Genomic DNA, 20,364 nt, shown 5'->3' on the forward strand with positions numbered 1-20,364 from the left:
AAACCTCCTCAATGACTCCTTGCCTCCCATGCAATTAGGGACTTTAGTCACATGGATTAAATAGGTAGGGAAAGGTGCTGTAATATGCAGAGGAACAGTCATTTTTCAGCCCATACATTAATTCTGAATAAAAACTTGGTCTTGGTTAACAGCGTACTGAAATATTATGATTGATACAAACTTGTATTTGGACAGTCGATCATCAGTCTAAATTCATTTGTAAGTTGGTGGCAAATAATTATTCTATTTCAAGGAGAGCGATATACTTTGTTTATCTGATGGTTTTTGGACAGTATCTAAAAAACGTGAACAATTGTTGAAATTTTTCTTTTGCTGGTAACATTTTGACAAATTTACTTCCCTTCATCTCTGCATGTGTGTATATTAGTGATCATGATATTTTACAGTGTTTACAGTTCAGGGACTCATTTTCTTTCCTTTTATTTATTTATATTTTAATTTATTGGGGTGACACTGGTTTATAAAATTCCATAGGTTTCAGGTGCACGATTCCACAACAGATCATCTGTACACTGTATTGTGTGTTCACCACCCCGGGTTAAGTCTCCTTTCATCACCACTCATTTCCCTTATACTCTCCCTTATCCCCTTGAGAATTTTTGTAAGTGTTGAGCATTTTATTATAGTAGTCGTGCGCTTATTGAATAATTTACCCATCTTTTCCTTTAACTTGTGCCAGCTGTTCATCTGAATGTTTTATCACAAAGGTTTCCTCTCACTTGGAGTCGGTGTTGAGAGACCAAGCCAACAGTAGTAAATTCCTTTTTGAGTTTCTTTCACTGACATTTTGGCTTAAAGATTACCCCTTTTGATCTTAAAACCAATATTATTTTCTCTGCAGACCTCTAGTTAGGATCTTCAGTACTCAGGATGTTTTGGAGGCTGTAATTCCAGAGTACTCTGGATGTTGTGATCCTAAATCAAAGATATTTATCTCCTTTTAAGGAAAAAAAAAAAAAAGGATTAGGAACTTCCTGCTGCTTTTGCAAACACTAAGAGCATCCTTTAGGGCTTGAAGTTGCCCCGAGGTCACTTTTACAAATGCTTCAAATACTCTCAAGGCCCCAAGTTAGCTCCAAGCTCTTGCTTTTAAGGGTAAGGGCTAGGATTCCTAATAGTCTAATAGCTTTGTGTATAGAATCAGTGAACCAGTCAGATTAAAAACATAGTTGGCATTATGTAAAGAAAGTGTTCTTATCCCTGGAGGTAGGAAATAAATGTGAAAGCTTTGGCACTGAGGTCTTTGGATGATAGTATTTTGTTTCATTATACACCCTGGCATTATAGCCTCAGTTAAATAACAGATATATTAGTTAATAGTTCCTTTTTAAATAACATAAACATATCAGTACATATGATTTTTATTTTATTTTATTTTCTATTTTTAGAGAGAGGGCAAGGGAGGAAGAGAGGGAGAGAAATATTAATGTGTGAGGGAAACACTGACTGGGCACTTGGCCTGCAATCCAGGCATATTCCCTGACCGAGAATCAAACCAGTGACCTTTCAGCTCACAGGCCAGCACCCAGTCCATTGAGCCACACCAGCCAGGGCTGATATTTTCTGAAATGTTGTTAGTATTAGATAATGTGAAAAATACTTTACTATTTGAAGAAACCATTAGATTAAAAGAAGAATTACAGTGGCTGTATTCAGTTATAATTATTAGAGTATCACATCTGTGTATTTTACAGCTCAGTTCCTAAAAAATTAAGGAGCTCGCTAAATGGACTTTCCTCATAAGTCCCTCTTGTGGGGTTGCCATTTGAATTCATTAAACACAAAGATTTTTTAAGGATTGTTTCCAAATTTTAACTTTAAGAAAAACAAAGATGTTTATATATATATCTTTAAGAAACCACTGCTCAATTTCAAAGCATAAATAGAACATTTTAGGTAGAAAATGTATGTCATCTCAAAATCGAGAACAGGGGGACAGTGACCAGAGGGGAGAGGGGAGGGAATTTCAGGGGAAAAAGGGGAGGGATTTAGAGGAACTAGTATAAAGGACACATGGACAACAACTAAGGGGGGTGGAAAGGGCAGGGAGGTGGGGGGCACGGGGGGTGGGCTGGGAAGGGAGTAAAAGAAAGAATACTGTAGTTGAAAAATAATTTTAAAAATTAATTAATAAACAATGTATGTCATCTCTTACAGCTATTTTTAATATGTATAATTTTTAAGTGTGAGTGGTTAAGAGATTTGAATAGTTATAATATGACTAGATCATTATACTTGAAACAATTAATTTAATATTTCAAAGCATATGTGATCCATAAGCAGGGGAAATAATCTTTTTTTAGAAATGTAACTTTCCCTAAAGCTAGGGGGGAAAAAAGGTGACTTATCAAGATGGGGCAGTAGTAATAAGTTCCTGCCTGGACATACTCCCTCTACTCCAAATACATAATATAATTATAGGTAAAATACAAGAATAGAAAACTAAAAAGACATATTCTGGCTTAAAAACAAGAGGAATATCTATGGGAAGCCAAAACAGAAGAGAAATGTGGAGGGTTAAGTGGCCTGAAATTTTAAGCTTGGCTTCACTTCTGGATCAGGAAAGATTTTTAAACAATTTACCAGAAGCCTAAACCATGAAGAAAATTCTAAATTAAAAAAAAATTTTAAACTTCTGAATTTCAGAAAGATAATATAAGCCAGGAGTTAAATGACCAGCCACAAGCCAAATAAGATATATGCAATAAATCTAAATGGTGTTCTATTAGTGGCCGTTGAAATTAAATGATCTTATATGGCTGTAAATGTTTGTTGTTTGCTTGAATTGACAGCTTATTTTTAAGTTTTATCTTAATGATCTTTTTACTGTTTTTCTTCCAAGTCTTGAAAATACTTAATTTGCATAAAGGTTTGATATAAAAAGATACTAATAATCTGAAATAACATCTGCCCTGAAAAATTTATACCAGGTGCTTGCTTCAGCAGCACATATACTAAAATTGGAATGGTACAGAGGAGATTAGCATGGCCCCTGCACAAGCAGGACATGAAATTCATGAAGCATTCCATATTTAAAAAAAATTAACACCGTATCTATGTTTGGCACCAAATAGTCTTAAGTTGATTTAGCAGGGCCTTTGAGTTATCAGTCAGATTGCTTCATGTTTAATTCAGTTTGGGAAAGAGCACAGTTATAATAATCAGATCATACATCATTATTTGGATTGTCCTAATGATCAAATTGGATGAGCAATTAGGAGTTGAATCAGCTGCTTTTCAGTTACTTATTATAATATCCGAAGAAAGCAAATCCACCTGAGATTTGCGGATTTGCTTGAAACATAGCAAAGCTGCATTCTAGAAAATCTTTGCTGCTACAGAAAATGAACCTCTCTGAAAGCTAAAGCTATTATTTGAGACGGGGGTCTTTGTCTGTCTTTGACCATTGGTCAGTGAACTCTGACCAAGCATTTCATTTCACCATTTTGACCATAGTGTGTGTTGCTAGTGATTGATATATTAACCCCTAGAGTTCACTTTAACCCCTAGACTTCACTTTCTTACGTCAAAGACTTACCAGTATAGAAAAGAAAACTGCATGTGAGCTTATTCATTTTATTTAAAAGGCTAAAATGCAGTTGTGTGATTGAAGAGGTTACATTGAGACCTGAGAAGCATTCATTGCTTGCTTGTTTGCTTATTTATCAACAGAGAAAAATATGAGTTTTTAAAATTATATTTCATTGATTATGCTATTACACTTGTTCAGTTTTTCTCCAGTTGTCCCACTCTGCCCAGCACTCCTCATTCCCTCAAGCAATCCACACACACATATTTGTTTATGTTTATTGGTCATGTGTGTATTTCTTTGGCTACACCATTTTCATACCATACTTTACTTTCCCAAGACTGTTCTGTAACTACCTACTTGTACTTCTTAATCCCCTCACCTCCTCATTCATTCCCCCAAACCCCCCTCCCATCTGGCAACCATCAAAACACTCTCATACCCAATATTCTGTCTCTGTTTTTTTGTTTGCTTAATTTGTTTTTTAGGTTCAGTTGTCCATAGGTATGTGCTTATTGCCATTTTATTTTCATAATTTTGATATTCTTCTTTTAAAAAATAAGTCCCTTTATCATTTCATATAATAAAAGTTTGGTGATGATGAACTCCTTTAGTTTTTTCTGGTCTGGGAGGCTTCATTTAGAATCAAAGGGCAGATTATCTTTGCAGAGTAGAGCTATCTTAGCTGTAGGTCCCCACTTTTCATGACTCTGAATATTTCTTTCCAATCCCTTTCAGCCTGCAAAGTTTCTTTTGAGAAATCAGTTGGCCGTCTTATGGTGACTCCTGTGTAGGTAATCGACTGCTCTTCTCTTGCTGCTTTTAAGATTCTCTCTTTATTTTTAACCTTTGGCACTTTAGTTATTATGTGTCTTGGAGTGGACCTCTTTGCATCCATCTTGTTTGGGACTCTCTGTGCTTCCGGGACTTGCATGTCTATTTCTTTCACCAAATTAGGGAAGTTTTCCTTCATTATTTTTTTCAAATAGATTTCCAATTTCTTGCTCTTTCTCTTCTCCTTCAGGTACCCCTAGGGTGCAACTGTTGGACCTCTTGAAGTTGTCCCAGAGGCTGCTTACACTATGCTCATTTTTTGGATTCTTTTTTCTTCTTGTTGTTCTGATTGGTGGTTTTTTGCTTTCTTATGTTCCATATCATTGATTTGATTCTCAGCTTCATCCACTCTACTGTTGTTTACTTGTAAATTAATTAATTAATTAATTAATTTTTAAATATATTTTATTAATTATGCTATTACAGTTCTGTTTCCCCCTTCATTCCCCTCCACCCTGCACACCCCATCCCCCACCATTCCCCCCTTTAGTTTATGACCACATGTCTCAAGTTCTTTAGATTCTATATTTCCCATACTATTCTTGCCCTCCCCCTATTTATTTTCTACCTATCATCTATGCTACTAATTTTCTGTACCTTCTCCCCCCTTCTCCTTCTCTCACTCCCCTGTTGCTAACCCTCCATGTGATCTTCACTTCTTTGGTTCTGCTCCTGATTTAGCTGTCCTCTTAATTTGCTTTTGTTTTAGTTGTGGTTGTTAATAACTGTGAGTTTGCTGTCCTTTCACTGTTCATCTTTTTTATCTTTTTTTTCTTAGATAAGTCCCTTTAACATTTCATATAGTAAGGGCTTGGTGATGATGAACTCCTTGAATTTGATCTTATCTGAGAAGCGCTTTATCTGTCCTTTCATTCCAAATGAAGGCTTTGCTGGATAGAGCAATCTTGGTTGTAGGTCTTTGGATTTCATGACTTGGAATACTTCTTTCCAGCCCCTTCTTGCCTGTAAGGTCTCTTTTGAGAAATCTGCTGACAGTCTGATGGGCACTCCTTTGTAGGTGACTGTCCCCTTATCTCTTGCTGCTTCTAGGATTCTCTGCTTCATTTTAATCTTGGCTAATATAATGATGATGTGCCTTGGTGTGTTCCTTCTTGGGTCCAACTTCTTTGTGACTCTCTGAGCTTCCTGGATTTCCTTCAAGTCTATTGCCTTTGCCAGATTGGGGAAGTTCTCTTTTATTATTTGTTCTAATAAGTGTTCCACTCGTGGGTGTTCCTCTTCCCCTTCTGGTACCCCTATAATTCGGATGTTGGAGCATTTAAAGATGTCCTGGAGGTTCCTAAGACTCTCCTCATTTTTTTGAATTCTTGTTTCTTCATCCTTTTCTGTTTGGTCATTTTTTTCCCTCTTTCTGGTCCACTCCTTTGATTTGAGTCCCAGTTTTTTTTTTTCCATTACTATTGGTTTCCTGTGTATTTCCCTTCATTTCAATTAGTTTAGCCTTCATATGTTCCTCTAATCTGTGACTAAAATCACCCAGTTCTGTGAGCATCCTGATCACCAGTGTTTTGAACTGTGCATCTGAAAGTTTGGCTATTTCTTCATCGCTTACATTTATCGGCTCTCAGGCTCTGAGTTGTTCTTGAGCCATGTTTTGATCTGTTCGGGTTCATTAAGTATGAGGAGTGGAGCCACAGTTGTTCACCAGGGCGGGGCCACCCAGGTTGCTGGTTTGTGATGCTGTATGTGGGGGCGGGGTCAGAGAGGGACAATGGTGGTTCCCTCTGCTGCTTCCTGCTGGTGGGGCTTGCACAGTCCGTCCCACCGCTCGCTCCATCACCGGTTTATCTGCACGTGAATGTGTGATCGCGATCAGCCCTCAGTGGGTCCACCGCCTTGCACCCTCAGTGGGTCCAGTGCCTTGTGCCCTCAGCAGGTCTGCTCGCTTCTCCACACCTGGGATCCGCCCACGGCTGCTGGCACACCTGGGTCGAGTACCCGGGTTGGACCGGTGGATCTTTCCTACCCGACCCGGCTCTGCTGCTGGCTCTGCCCCTCTTACAGGTTTGGCTGAAGGGTTTGTTGTTGTGAGACTTCCGTGTAGTTCAATTTTCTGTGGTTTGGCTGCGTGTAATTTTCTGTGGTTTGACTGTGTTTCGGCTGTGGTTCTGTGGTTTGTTGCTAAAACTTTGTTATTTTTAAACTTGGTTGTGCGAGAAGGCGCAGTGCTTCCACCTACGCCTCCATCTTAGCGCAAGTCCCGGAACAGATGCTACTGTTGTTTACTTCTAAATTGTTCATTATTGCCATTAATGTATCCTTAGTTTCTGTCTGGATTTTTTTTAATGCTATTGAGATTCTCACTAAGTTTCTTGAGCATCCTCATAACCAGTGTTTTGAACTCTGCGTCTGATGGATTGCTCATTTGCATTTCATTTAGTTTTTTTCCTGGAGTTTTGATCTGTTCTTTTCATTTGGGCCATTTTTCTTTGTCTCCTCATTTTGGCATCCTCCTTGTGTTTGTTTCTGTATATTAGGTAGAGATGCTATGATTACATGATTTGGTAGGGTAGCCTAATAATGTATCAGGTGTCCTGTAGGGTCCAGTGGCAAAGCCTCCCTTATCACCCAAACTGGGTACTCAAGGTGTGCCATTTGTGTGGGCCAAGTACACTCTCCTTTAGTGGTTGAGCCTTGATTGCTGTTTGCAGGTCAGTGGAAAGGATTTACCCAGGCCAGTCAGCTGCAGGGATTGGCTATGACCACTTACCACAAACCTCCACCCTCCATGGATGATCAGCTGTTCAGAGGCAGGGTAGTGGTGCTCCAGTGTGGTCTATAGCTGTCCACTGGGTGCCCAGGCTGTGGGGTTTCCCAGGTGGTACAGGCCAGGATCAGCCACCAACCTGTGTTTTACCTGAGGCCACCCCGTGTGAGCTACAGAAGCAAGTAGCAGATTGCTGCCACCTGTGATGGGCTTGGAGGTTTCCAGATGAAGCCATACCGTGACCTCGGCTGGCTAGTGCTGTTGCCAAGCCTGGAGCATCTTAGCCGAGGTACGCGAGCTGAGGGCTCATTGAGGTCAGCCGTTGCTTGTTTGAGAAAATTTAGTAAGTTGTGAATCATGAGCCAAAACCATCCATTCCGATGAAAAAGCCATCTTGGGATCTCCAGGACAGGGCAGATATAGTTAGCTAGGTTGATGGAGTCTCAGAGATGGCACCTGTCTGATGCATCTATGGCTCTGTGAGGGTGGGCTCAGAAAAGGAACAGTGGCTTCTGACCACCTTTCTGTCTGGGAGAAAGCTGTCTTCTAGTTCTTGCTTTGATGATAGACACTTCAGTTCTTTCCTATAAGCCACTGGTATCTTTCAAGCTGCTACCCCAGTGCTGGAGCTCAGAGGGAGTGAGTCTGAGTAGGTGAGTCTGTGTGTAGGTTCTTTAAGAAGAACTGTTTGGAACTCCAGAATTTTATTCCACTGACTCAATCCCTACTGGTTTTTACAGACAAGTTATGGAGGCTTATCTTCCTGCTACTGCAACCCTTGGCTGTGTGGCCTGGTATGGGGTTGGGACTCCTTGCCTCCCACAGTAGCCCCCCACCTAATTTTTATCCACCACACATGGGTACGGGATCAGCCCATTCAGCATCTGTGCATTTCTGCCCCTCCTACCAGTCTGGATGGATGTTTTTTCTTTAGTTCCATAGTTATCAGACTTCTGTTTAATTAGATTTCTGACAGTTCTGAGTGATGGATGTTCTATAATTTAGTTGTAATTTTGATGTAGTTGTGTGAGGAGGTAAGCAGTGTTTACCTATGCCTCCATCTTGACTGGAAGTCTGAAAAATAGGAGTTTTCATTTAGGTTAGAGTGTTTGACAGTGACAGTTTCACTTAAAGATCTCATCTGACTTTGCCATTGAAATGAAGTACATGGATAATTTTTTTTCTTCTAAATTGTCAATGAGAAACTCAGTTTGGGAGCTTTGATACTGAGCTCTCTGCTCATCATTTTCTGTCATTATTTACTCAACAAATATTTATTGAGCATCTACCAGGTACTAGTCATTGTGCTAGGGGCTGGGGTTAGGTGCAGGGAACAAGGTAGATGGAGTCCCTGCCTTCGCAGAGCTTATAGCCAAGTGGGGGAGATACAATGAATAAATATATGTTAGGTGGGGAGATGTGCTAAAAAGAAAAATAAAGCAGGGTAAAGGGGCAACAGAAAGCTGAGGTGGGGATTTGTCACTTTTAAATAAGATGATCAGGAAAGGCCTTTCTGTAAGGTGATATTTAAGTATAGACTTGAAGAGCGAGTACACCAGACATGGGGATTTCTAAGAGAAGATTACTTCTAGGTAGAGAGAAGAACCAGTGCAAAGGATATGAGGCTGGAGTGTGCTTGTGTGTTCAAGGAACAGTGAGGAAGCGGTGTGCTTGGAGCAGCATAAGAGAGAATTGTAGAAGATGAGATCAGAAAAGGAAGTAGTGAGACTGACAGGGTGGGAGACAGGGGGATGCAATCATGTAAATGTTGTAGCCCATTTTAGTGCTCTATTTTATTTTATTGTTTGAAGATTTTATTAATTTTTTTAGAGAGGAATGAAGGGAGAGACGGGAACACCCACATGTGAGAAAAACATCAGTTGGTTGCCTCTCGCACACTCCTAACTGGGGTGCTTGCCCACAACCCAGGTATATGCTGTGACCAAGAATAGAACCAGTGACCTTTCACTTTGTATTATGATGCCCAAACCCCTGAGCCATACCAGTCAGGGCACATTGCTCCATTTTCATTTGACTCAGTTCAACTCTTACACCTAGAATTCTTTCTGCTTTTCTTAGCCATTTCATCTCACTGTGACCTTTTCCTTCTCTGGGCCTCCTTCCATGTAGTGTTCACCTGAAAGTCATCATCTGCTATGCTTATTTAACTTTTTACTGATCACATCTGTGGTCCATGAGCAAATTTTTTTGTGTATACACACATACATAATACATAGATCCACAAGTCTACATATATACGTAGATACATACACCATTACTAAAATTATTTTTTATAACATGTATGCACATGTATACATATAAGTGATTACAGGTGAGAGCTAAAACAATAGCGGCCAGCTGAGAGATGGGTGCATGAGTTGGGGGCAGTAACCATGAGAGCAGAAGAGAAAGTGTATCCGTTAACTATCGCTGCATAACAAACTACTCAAACACGGTGGCTTAAACTGTAAGTACATATTATTTCATACAACTCTATAGAACAGGTGCATGGCTCTGCTGACATAAGCCAGGTTTGCCTCATGTCAGCTGAGCTAACTCATGTGTCTTCAATCATTGGGCAGATCTGCAAGGAGGAGGGGTGCTGGCTGGTATAAGGTGATTTCAACCCCCATGGTTGGCTGCCTGCCTGCCTCTTGGTTGGAGCGATGGTAGAAATTGGACCACATGTCTTTTCATCATCTATCAGGCTATCCTGAGTTTGTTATGTGTCTGTGGCAAGTTCTAAAAGAATGAGAGAAATCACATAAGCCTTCTCAGAGCATGGAAATAACACAGTTACTTCCATCCCATTTTTCTGTCCAAAGCAAGTCTCAAGGGCAGCCTGTATTCAAAAGATGAGGAGAGCTGCAAAGTTACATTGTAAAGAGCATGGACATGGATGCGTGAAGAATTTCAGCTACTCTTGCAGTCAGTGTATTACAGACAAAGGATATAAGAGAAGTGTGGGAATGAATATTTCATGTTCTCTACCCTTAAAGATAACTTGAAGATTTATGACTTGTGTTTTTGGGTGATGATACCGTTAAATCAGATTTGAGAGAAACATGGGAGTAAGTCACAGAAAGAAAGTGTTGGTGGACTAGGAGAGGAAGAGAGGGGAAAGATTTGGAACCAATGTGAGTGAGATGGAAAATGAATTTAGTCCTCTCACCAAATTTTAGGTGACTTTGGGACATCTAGATGGAGGCATGTAGCCATTATGTTGTTGGAAGTGAAGATTTTCCAAGAGAAGAGTTGAAACCTAGAAATACATAGATTTAGTAGTTATTAACTATGTATTGGGTGGCAGAAGTTGATGGGGTTGTCAAAGAAAGAGTATAGTGTACAAAGATAAGAGGGCTGAAGACACACAGTCAGCCTTACATTTAAGAAGTGAGTGAAAGAAGAGTTGTCATCCAAGTGGGTGGAGAGGAAGTACTGAAAGGAAATAAGGAAGTCTCAAGGTGAGGACATTCCACCGTTGTAGATGCTATGGAGTCCAAATCAGTTGAGGATCAAGGAGAAACAATTTGGTCCATCACTGGTGGTCATGATTGGGTTGAGAAGAGAGGAGATACACTGATGGAGGAGTGAAGTGGAAAAAGAAAAGGGTACAGAAACTGGAGGCAGAGGCAAGCTTTAGAGACCATATGTATAGGATAGGGAAGACGTGAGGAAGAGTTGGAGGCAGAGGTTGTATTATAAATGAATTAGGATTACAAAGGAATGGGAAGCCCTGGCTGGCATGGCTCAGTGGATTGAGCGCGGGCCTGTGAACCATGCGATCGCGGTTTGGTTCCCGGTCGGGGCACATGCCTGGGTTGCAGGCCGGTTCCCAGTGGGGGACACATGAGAGGCAGCCATACATTGATGTTTCTCTCCTTCTCTTTCTCCTTCCCTTCCTCTCTCTCTGAAAATAAATTAAAAAAAAAAAAAAGGAATGGGAAGAGATGAACAGAATAAAATCCTCTATATAAAATGCTGCATTTAATCCTCACCACAACTATTTGAAATAATAAATTCAATTAAAACCACAATGAGATACCACTTCACACTGGTCAGAATGGCCATCATAACCAAATCAACAAACAACAAATGCTCGAGAGGTTGTGGAGAAAAGGGAACCCTAATTCACTGTTGGCAAGAATGCAGACTGGTGCAGATACTGTGGCAAACTGTGGAATTTCCTTAGAAAACTAAAATGGAACTGCCTTTTGACACAGCAGTTCCACTGCTGCGATTATACCCTAAGAATCCTGAAACACCTATTCAAAGGGACCTCTGTACCCCAAATTCAGAGCAGCACAATTTACAATATCCAAGCGCTGGAAGTAGTCCAAGTGCCCATCAATAAATGAGTGGATCAAAAAACTATGGAACATGTACATGATGGAATACCATGCAGCAGAAAGAAAGAAGGAGCTCCTACCCTTTGAGACAGCATGGATGGAACTGGAGAGCATTGTGCTAAGTGAAATAAGCCATGCAGTGAAAGACAAATACCATATGATCTTACCTATAAGTGGAACCTAATAAATAAAACAAGCAAGCAAAAATATAACCAGAGACATTGAAATAAGAAAATTTACAGTAGCCAGAGTGGAAGGGGAAGGGGGGTAATTTAAGAAAGAAGGGGAAGGGCTGTCAAGGAAAATGTATGAAGGCCCAATGGACAAAGCCAAAGGCGGGGGTAGGGTTGAGTGTGGAAGGTTGGGGTGGGTGGGGTGGGGAGCTGTGGTGAGGGGAAAATGGGGACAACTGTAGTTGAACAAAATTAAAAGAAAAAAATGTTCCAGTCTTTTATGGATTAAGAAACTAAGACATAGAGACCTTAAGTAATTTACAAAGTCACACAGTTATTAATTGGCGAATCTGAATTCATTGTTTCTTTCTCAGCCCCCACCATAAATTTTGTTTTTTGTTTGTGTGGGTGTTTTTTGTCATATCTGCTATATGCTCTTTTGGAGAGGAAGAGGCAAGTCCTCCGAAGGCAGGTATAAGGTTTCACTTCCTCCTCTGTCTGTATCTCATAAAATTTGGAGATTTAGTATATTTTTTATTGATAAATTTGATATTAGGTAACAGTTAAAATTGATCAGGAGTCAGGTGAATGTACTGAAAGGTAATATTTTAGCTTATAGAAAAGACCTTTAGATTTGTTAAAAATTAAAGAGTGATTTAAAGGCAAAAATATTTAAACATACCTACAGTAAATGCCATAGGACAAAAAGCATTTAATTCCAAGATATTGTAATCATAACCTAAAATTTTAGAATGTGAGCTTTTAAAGACAGCTCTAGATTCACATCCTTCAGTTATGAATATAAGAGAAAGACACAAACTGTATGAGTATTCTAGTGCTTTGGAGTTAGAGAACACTTTCCCAGGAGTGTAAAAAAAGTCCTACGAATAACAGTTAGCTTGCAGGTAGACCTGTTCAACTTATTAGTTAATACATTATACATGTAAAATGAAAAATACAGAATAACATTGCTATAGTAAGTAGATTAACATTAAAACTATTAAGAAGTAGTGTTTAACAACCAGAGATGAGGAAACTGGTGGGAATGTTTATGATTTTGGATATGGCTTTCTGGAACTTCTAAAGGCTTTTGAGGACTCTGACTTCTATTTTTATTTTTGAAGTTACAGAAGTAGTACATGCATTCTGTGAATATTAAAATAATAGAGAAAAAACTAAGTGTAGTACTCAGTTCCTCTTCAAGGTAGTCACTATTAATAGTTATATAGATTTTCCAAGACTTTTTTCTATGTGTTTATAAACATACAGGGTGGAGCAAATGTAGGTTTACAGTTTATATGGAAAATAATACAATAATTAATAATATAAGAATAATTTCTGTGTTTCATATACTCACAACTATAAACCTTTTGCTCCCCCCTGTATACTTGTGTGTATCTACACACTCAGGGTTTTTTCTGCCTCCCGTTTTAAAAACTTTATGGAGATATAATTGATGCACAGTAAGCTGTACATGTTGAAATACACAGTTTGGTGAATTTGGCATATTTGTGTGCTGGTGAACCTATCAACACAATGAGGATAATGAACTACTTACAACTCCTGGACGTTTTCTTGTGCATTTTGTAATCCATTCCTCCTTCCCATCTGTAGGCAACCACCAATGTGCTTTCTGTTACTGTCTATCAATTAGTTTGACTTTTCCAGAATGTTATGTAAATGGAATCATATAATATGTACGTACTCCTTTGTTTAAATTCTTTGACTTCAGCATAAATATTTTGAAATTCATCCATGTGATGTGTGTAGCAATAGTTCATTTTTTTTGTTGTTGTTCAGTAGTATTCCATTGTGTGGTTATACCACTGTTTGTCCACTCATTAGTTAATATTTGGGCTGTTTTCTAACAGTTTGGAGTTGTTACAAATAAAGTTGCTATGAATATTCATTTACAAATCCATGTGTGAGCCATAAGCTCATTTCTTCTGGCTAGATACCTAGGAGTGAAATGGCTGGATCGCATAGTAGATATACATTTAACTTTTTAAGAAACTGTCAAGCTGTTTTCCAAGGTAGTTGTAATCCTGTTAAATTGATTGCATTCTACATTGTTCTTTAACTTGTTTGTTTTGTCACTAGCCTCCTTGATATTGTTGGGTCATTATCATATCCTGACATCCATAGTTACAGCCATCAAGAAATTTAAATTATTTGTAAAGTTTCATAGAGGTTTAAAAAAATTTATAATCGTACTAAATACTCATTTTCCCAGATAAATCAGAACTTTTAAAAAATTTATTCCACAGCCCAGGAGAGGTCACTTTGAAATACTCTTGTCTAGGTGTATTTACTAGTATAGTCAGCTTCAGTGCTTTGTCACCAAATTTAAATATACTAGAATCTATTGCAATAGTTTCATGATTGCTTAGCACTGATTAGTGGAGCAGTGATTTATTTATTCCTTCATTTTTTAATTTTGCCTCCCTTTATTTGCACCATTCATTCCTGATCTATTCCTTTTCTTTGCCGTTTTACTTGTTTCTTGTCATGTAATAGTTTCCCTTTTATTTTTTGCATTTTGTTCTTTCTCTTTCCTTTCTTTCTCACCAATTCTTTTGCCTCAATTTCTGTATACACTGACCCCTTCCATCAGCCAATATTAATTTGTGGAAAGTGAGATTTACCAGCCATCTAAAGGGGTGCTCAATACAGAATAGAAGGGGTTGCAAAACACCGCCTTAGTGGCCTCCAAGCATTGAGGCCACTCAATTGGCCTGAGACGTATTTCCAGAAGTCTTTCAGATTACCTGATGCCACTGGTAATCATTTCCTTAAAAGAGACTCAGGGTTGCTGTTGAGCTGTATGGAAAGTTCACACTAGGCTATAAATAGTACTCTGCACAAAGTTGGGAAATCCAGATTTACAGTTGGTCCTGAGTATAGTTTTATTCATATCATAATCCCTTTAGAATATCAATCTTGGGTCAGATGGGTCTGAGGACTAAATACGAGTAGCAGTATCATAATTTCTGAGTCACTATAAAAGATGCATTACATTTTCAGATACACATAACTACATTTTTGCTGTTATTGAAAATCATTTTTATTGTCTTTTTTCAGCAGGGTCATACTCCTTTTAGTACAGAACCTTTGCTGACATTCATTGTAAGCCATCAAAGAAAAAGTCAGGCTGTTTGGCTATTTCCACTGCCAATAACAAGCATTAAAAAAAAGTAGATTTTATCAGTCAACTTTCCTTTGCTTGAATGAACGTGACACTCGACAGATGAAATATGAGCTGCAAGTTTCTTTTGCCCCGTTCCTATAAACTATGCATTGTTTTGATTTGGCTTATTGAACACATTATAGGGGATTTCTACATGGCTTTGGTCCAAAATTCTGTGCTTTTATTATTCTGAGCTAAAGATTGCATGTAATTTAGTAAAAGTTTCTAAAACAATTTATGCTATCCTCAGTTAAAAATGTGAGTGGCAAATAGAGCCTACATCTCCCTTACCCAAATAGTTCAAAGGCCTTTCATAGGCTAAGTAAGAGTAAGCTGTTTATACAACAGCTTTGAATTGATGAAACAGTTTAGAAAGCATGATTGTATAAAATTGATTTAGGTCACTAGTTGGATATGGTTTGACACACTTTTACCCTAAAGAAGATGCATTCTTAGTGTTTGAGATAACCTTAAATGCTAGTCTTATTATGAGGAGCCTCTAGATAGGTATGGAAGCACTTTTAAAAAATTTCACCTTTATTGAGGTATAATTGACAATAGATTTTCAATGTATATGTCATGGTGATTTGATATATGTATACATTACAAGATATATGTATACATTACATTCCCCTCATCTAGATAATTAACACATTTCATCACCTCATGTATTTACCTTGTGTGTCAGTGTGTGTGTGTGCTACTCTTAATAAATTTTAATTTTACAATTCATTATTATCAAATATAGCCATCATGTTTTGCATTAGCTGCACAGACGTTACTCATAGCTAAAAATTTGTACCCTTTTCTTCCCTGTTTCTTCCACTCTACCCCCCACCCCCACAGCTCCTAGCAACCATAGAAACAGAAAATTAGAAAAGTGTGAACTTTTATAAAACAATCATTCTCAAACAGAAAAACTCAATAGCAAGTAAACCATGAAAAAACACACTTGCATTTGTACCTACTCATAATTAGTCTTCCATACTGTTTTCAAATCTGATCATGTTTATATTTTGCTTAAAATATTTCAGTAGCTTCTTGTTGCCTTCAGAATGTAACCCAAATGCTTAGAGCTTTTCTTCTCAAATTTTAAACTGCATATAAATCACCTGGGCATCCTAACAAAGGGCTGATTGGCATTGGGATGGAGCCTGATACTCTGTTCTAAGAGTAGTTCTAAGGCTGATCCAAGGACCACACTTAGAGCATAAAAAGGCAAGGCTTTTCATCATCTGTCCCTGCCTGCCCAGTGACTGCATCCTTTACTGCCCTGTCTGTCCATGTCTCCATCCCCCCAGCCCGATTCTTCTATACACCCCAAATTCCCACCACATGGAATTTCAGTTCTCTGAATATACTTTGCTCTCTCATTGCTCTGTACCTTTGCCCCCCATCCATGCTCTACCCTCTGCCTGAACCACTCTTCATAATCCTTTGCTGTTTACTAGTCCATGAGCCCTTGACCGTACATGTCACCTCTCTTCCAGACTCAGTCTTTGCTTGATGGCCGGGGTGTTATTATAGCATCCTGTGGCTTTTTCTTGTATGTAGGACCTTACCAGTGTAATGGTCTTGGATTCTGAGTGGTTTTTAAGGAATGGTAAGTGGATTTACTTAAGCTAGACAAAAAAATTCATATTAGAGAATAATGAGGAATGTTCGATGAATAATTGCACAATTAAATTAATGTTGGTAACAAATAGGGAGGGAGAGATTGACAGATCCTAAAGCCCTGCTGTTGACTTTGGGAGCGATACAATGTTCAGTCAAGCGGAAGATAGGGGAAATTTGCTTTTGTTGCTGCTTTTAGGAACATTTAAAGGAGGGGAAATTAGAGGAAAAGAAACTCCCTATTCTTTATGCATGAATGTATGTTTCTACTGGGAGAATAGACTCGCAGGCTGGATCAGTGTTTCCTTGCTAAAAGTGCCATGGTGCACTCCTTGTATGAACCTCTTATGTCTCTAGGGCAGCCAATGGGTGTAATTTTTCTTAAAGCATCATTTTGATCACTGACTCCACCATTTACTAATTACATGATCCCAAACAAGTGGTTTAAAGTTTTTTTATTCTTTTCATTTATTGATTTTAGAGAGGAAGGAGCAGGGGAGTGGGGAGAGAGAGAGAGAAGCATCAATTTTTGTTTTTTCATTGTTCCATTTATTTATGATTGCGAATCAAACTTGAAACCTTGGCATATGGGGACAGTGCTCTAACCAACTGAACTACCCAGCCAGGGCCTGTTTTAACTTCTTAGAACATGTTTTCTTACTTATAAGTGAAAGTAATATTATTTACCTGTTAGTTTTCAGGAGTATTAAATGAGTTAACGTGTGTAAGATATGTAGTTAAGGGCTGTGGTTAAACCTAATAAACAAAGTAAGCTACAGCATTATTAAAAGGATTTCATTGTGTTGTGGACAGGTAGCCTAGAACTCACAGTCCACATGATGAATGCACCTTAACAAGAACATCTGATGTGTGTGTGCTAGTGACAATGTGTATACTTTTTTCCTGTTATCAGTGAAATAGTCTTGGTCTTTAGTTTAACATCTATTAGAAGATGAAAGAGATACTCAGATATTTCATAGTGATTGATTTCCAGTTTATGACTTGAATGTCATATATAGAACATTTAGTTGTAATAAATTGTGATGATGTAAACCTTAATGAATTCTACTGCATAATAGGCATTTACTAAATAGTCACTGATTACTAGGTAAGTATGTGAAAAAGAAAGAAAAACCATGCCTTTTTATAATCTGAGAAAGCAATATATAAAAGAACAATGGAGAATAATATTGTAAAGTTTACCACAAATAATTAAATATACTGCAGCTCTTGAATTGTTTTTAAATGTCTTTGAAATAATCATTTGGAAAAGCAGGAGTAATCCTAGTAGAAATATTTCTGCTGTAATTTAATGGACTTTATATTTTTCTCATTATAAATTTATACACGGATGAAGTTGCTAAGTGACATGAATTTTGTTACAAAACCTCACTCTTCTTAATGCTTTCTTGATCCTTCTGTTTCTCGGACTGATGCAAAGTGTAAAATTGCATGGAATGTTCTTCCTGCACAGTTGAGCTATTAAGCAGAACTAATTCTTTATGGAATGACAACAAGGCATAAGAAAGGCATCTCTTGGATTAGGCAATATAAGGCAATCACTTGGCAAACGGTTGAAGGGGAAATGGTCTTGGTAAAGACAAAGCAATGGCCCTTTTTCTCTTCCCCTTGAATTCATAGGAGCCACACAAGTTGAACAGCTTTGAAGCTGGTTAATGTGGCTTACTAAGGCATGTTTTTTTGTGTGTGTGCTGTTTCCTGCTTGTTTTTGCCAGCAGAGGGGCCAAGAATAATCACTTGATAAACGCATTAGCATGTCTCATACACTTCTGTGACCACACACTGTTGCTGGAGAGACACATAATTTGAGAAGAGGAAAATCCCAGTTGGGGATGTCTTTCATAGTGAGATCAGATTTTACTCCCAACTAATAGGATTCTGTCTAGATTATGAAAGTACCATATGGAGACTAATTATTTAAAAAGATTTTTTTAACTCAAGTTAGTAGCAGTTGGGAAAGATGAAAGGTAGAATAAATAGTGGTTTTATGTTCATTTTATCAGCTCTAGAAAGGAAGACAAGGAATGTTGGTAGTAATTTTATGATGGGTTTAACAATTATAGAACATTGTTTTTACTTCCTTTGATTTTTCTTATTGACAGCCTGCTCTTTTTTGTTTTGCTTAGGTGTGTGATTTTCCTTGTTCCTAATCTCTTCCTTAAATTCCCACCATGACAGGCGCTTTCTCTTAAAGCATTACATTTCCATATCTACTTCTGTTATTCTTTATGGTCTGCTCCTGTGATGCTACCCTGGTTGCTTGTTACTCTCTGGTTACGACTGCCCTCTTCAGGGTGGACATCCTCAATATGGCAAAACATAGGCCAAGGAGTAGCTAAGAAAGACTATACTTCAGCTTCAGATGAGGATGTCAGGAGAAGTGGTTATGACTTCAGCATTGCAAGTCTTCATTCAAAATAGCTCTTTCTGTTCTGCTTTAGGAGAATGGAAGTAAGAATGTCACACAAATATGTGTGCAAAAACAGTGAACCTTTATTTCAGCATTTAGTGGTGCAGTTTAATCCTGAAGAAGCATTTAGATGTTCATTAGTCTTGGTCAAACAGGAATTCTAAAACCCTGTAGCTATTCTAAAAAGTCTGATAATCATGTGAGGTTCCTTGGATCAAACCCATTGGTTCCTGGACCAAATTCTGCATAATTTCAAGTTTGGCCTGATGTATGTGTCAGGTTGAATGTTATGAGACTTCCCAAAATGAGCTTAGAATGCCAGGGAAGCCCCCAAACTGACAGATGTCTAGCAGAATATGCTGGGCAGCAGCCTGGGAAGAGTCTATGTTGGAATTACAGTCCTGCAGTGTGCTGCTAAGCTGGGCTACTTAGGAAAGGCTGGTTTTTTAGGTGTATATAGGTATGTACACCTATGTTTTCACATATGTGCATGTAATGCCTTATTGGCCCCTTATTTTTCTAGTGACTCAGCAGAAGTATGAAAGCTGTCCCACCATTTCCATAGGTAGAGGAATAGGAGGACTCTAGGTTTCTTACTCCTCCTGTTCCTCAGGAACATATGTTCATTTCTGGTTATCAGAGTAAGTGTTATTTGTGTACACTTTTCATGTCTAAGTTTGGTCAGGAACATAAGTCTTTTTTTTTAGTTGATTTTTTTGTTTTATATACAGTAAAACTTTTTGGGGTCCACATGCTGTGAGTTTTGACATATTCATAGTCATGTAGCCATCACCACAGTCAGAATGTAGAATAGTTTCATCATCCTCAAACATTCTCTGATGCCCATGTAGTCATACCCTCCACATCCCCTAAGTTCTAGCAGTAATTATATCTTGCATTTTCCAGAATGTCATATAAATGAAATTATACATTCTATAGCCTTTTCAGTCTTGTGTCTTTTACTTAGCATAATGTATGCGAGATTTAGCTATGTTCTTAAGTGTACCCATAGCTTGTCCCTTTTTATTTCTGAGTAGTATTCCACTGTATAGATCTACTGCAGTTTACCCATTCACCAGTTGAAGCACATTTGGGTGTTTTGCAATTTGGTGCTGTTATGAATAAAGTTTATATAGACTTTCTTGTGCATGTTTTTGTGTGAACATAGGTTTTCATTTCTATTGGGCAAATATTTAAAGATGAGAATGCAGTATGTTTAACTTTATTAAGAAACTGCCAAATTATTTTCCAAAGTTGACTGTATAATTCATCATGGAGAATTGCAAATTAAAGCTACAATGAAATATCATAATGAGATACCACAATGAGATACCACTTTTTTCCATATGTTTTATATCCAACTCCCTTAATATCTGTGGATTATTTAATATATTCATGCTACTTTCTAGATTACAGAGTTTCCTGCTCCAGACTTGTCCAAAGCCCTTTAGACTAAAGAGAACATAACTGTCCTTATCCTTTTTTACAGGCATGGTAT

General features: G+C 38.2%; 1 protein-coding gene and 1 non-coding gene across 2 annotated transcripts in view; both read left to right on the forward strand.

Moving 5' to 3' along the window:
* The window catches only part of PRTG (protogenin), a 127,078-nt gene that overhangs the window by 17,582 nt on the left and 89,132 nt on the right, over nucleotides 1-20,364 (forward strand). The window lies entirely within an intron of this gene.
* Nucleotides 2,952-3,057, forward strand: LOC119053506 (U6 spliceosomal RNA). Its single transcript, XR_005083309.2, has one exon. It is a non-coding gene; the product is annotated as a U6 spliceosomal RNA (small nuclear RNA).

Source organism: Artibeus jamaicensis, unplaced genomic scaffold (assembly GCF_021234435.1).
Source record: "Artibeus jamaicensis isolate MK-2021 breed Jamaican fruit bat unplaced genomic scaffold, CSHL_Jam_final contig_548, whole genome shotgun sequence".
Classification (NCBI taxonomy): Eukaryota; Metazoa; Chordata; class Mammalia; order Chiroptera; family Phyllostomidae; genus Artibeus; species Artibeus jamaicensis.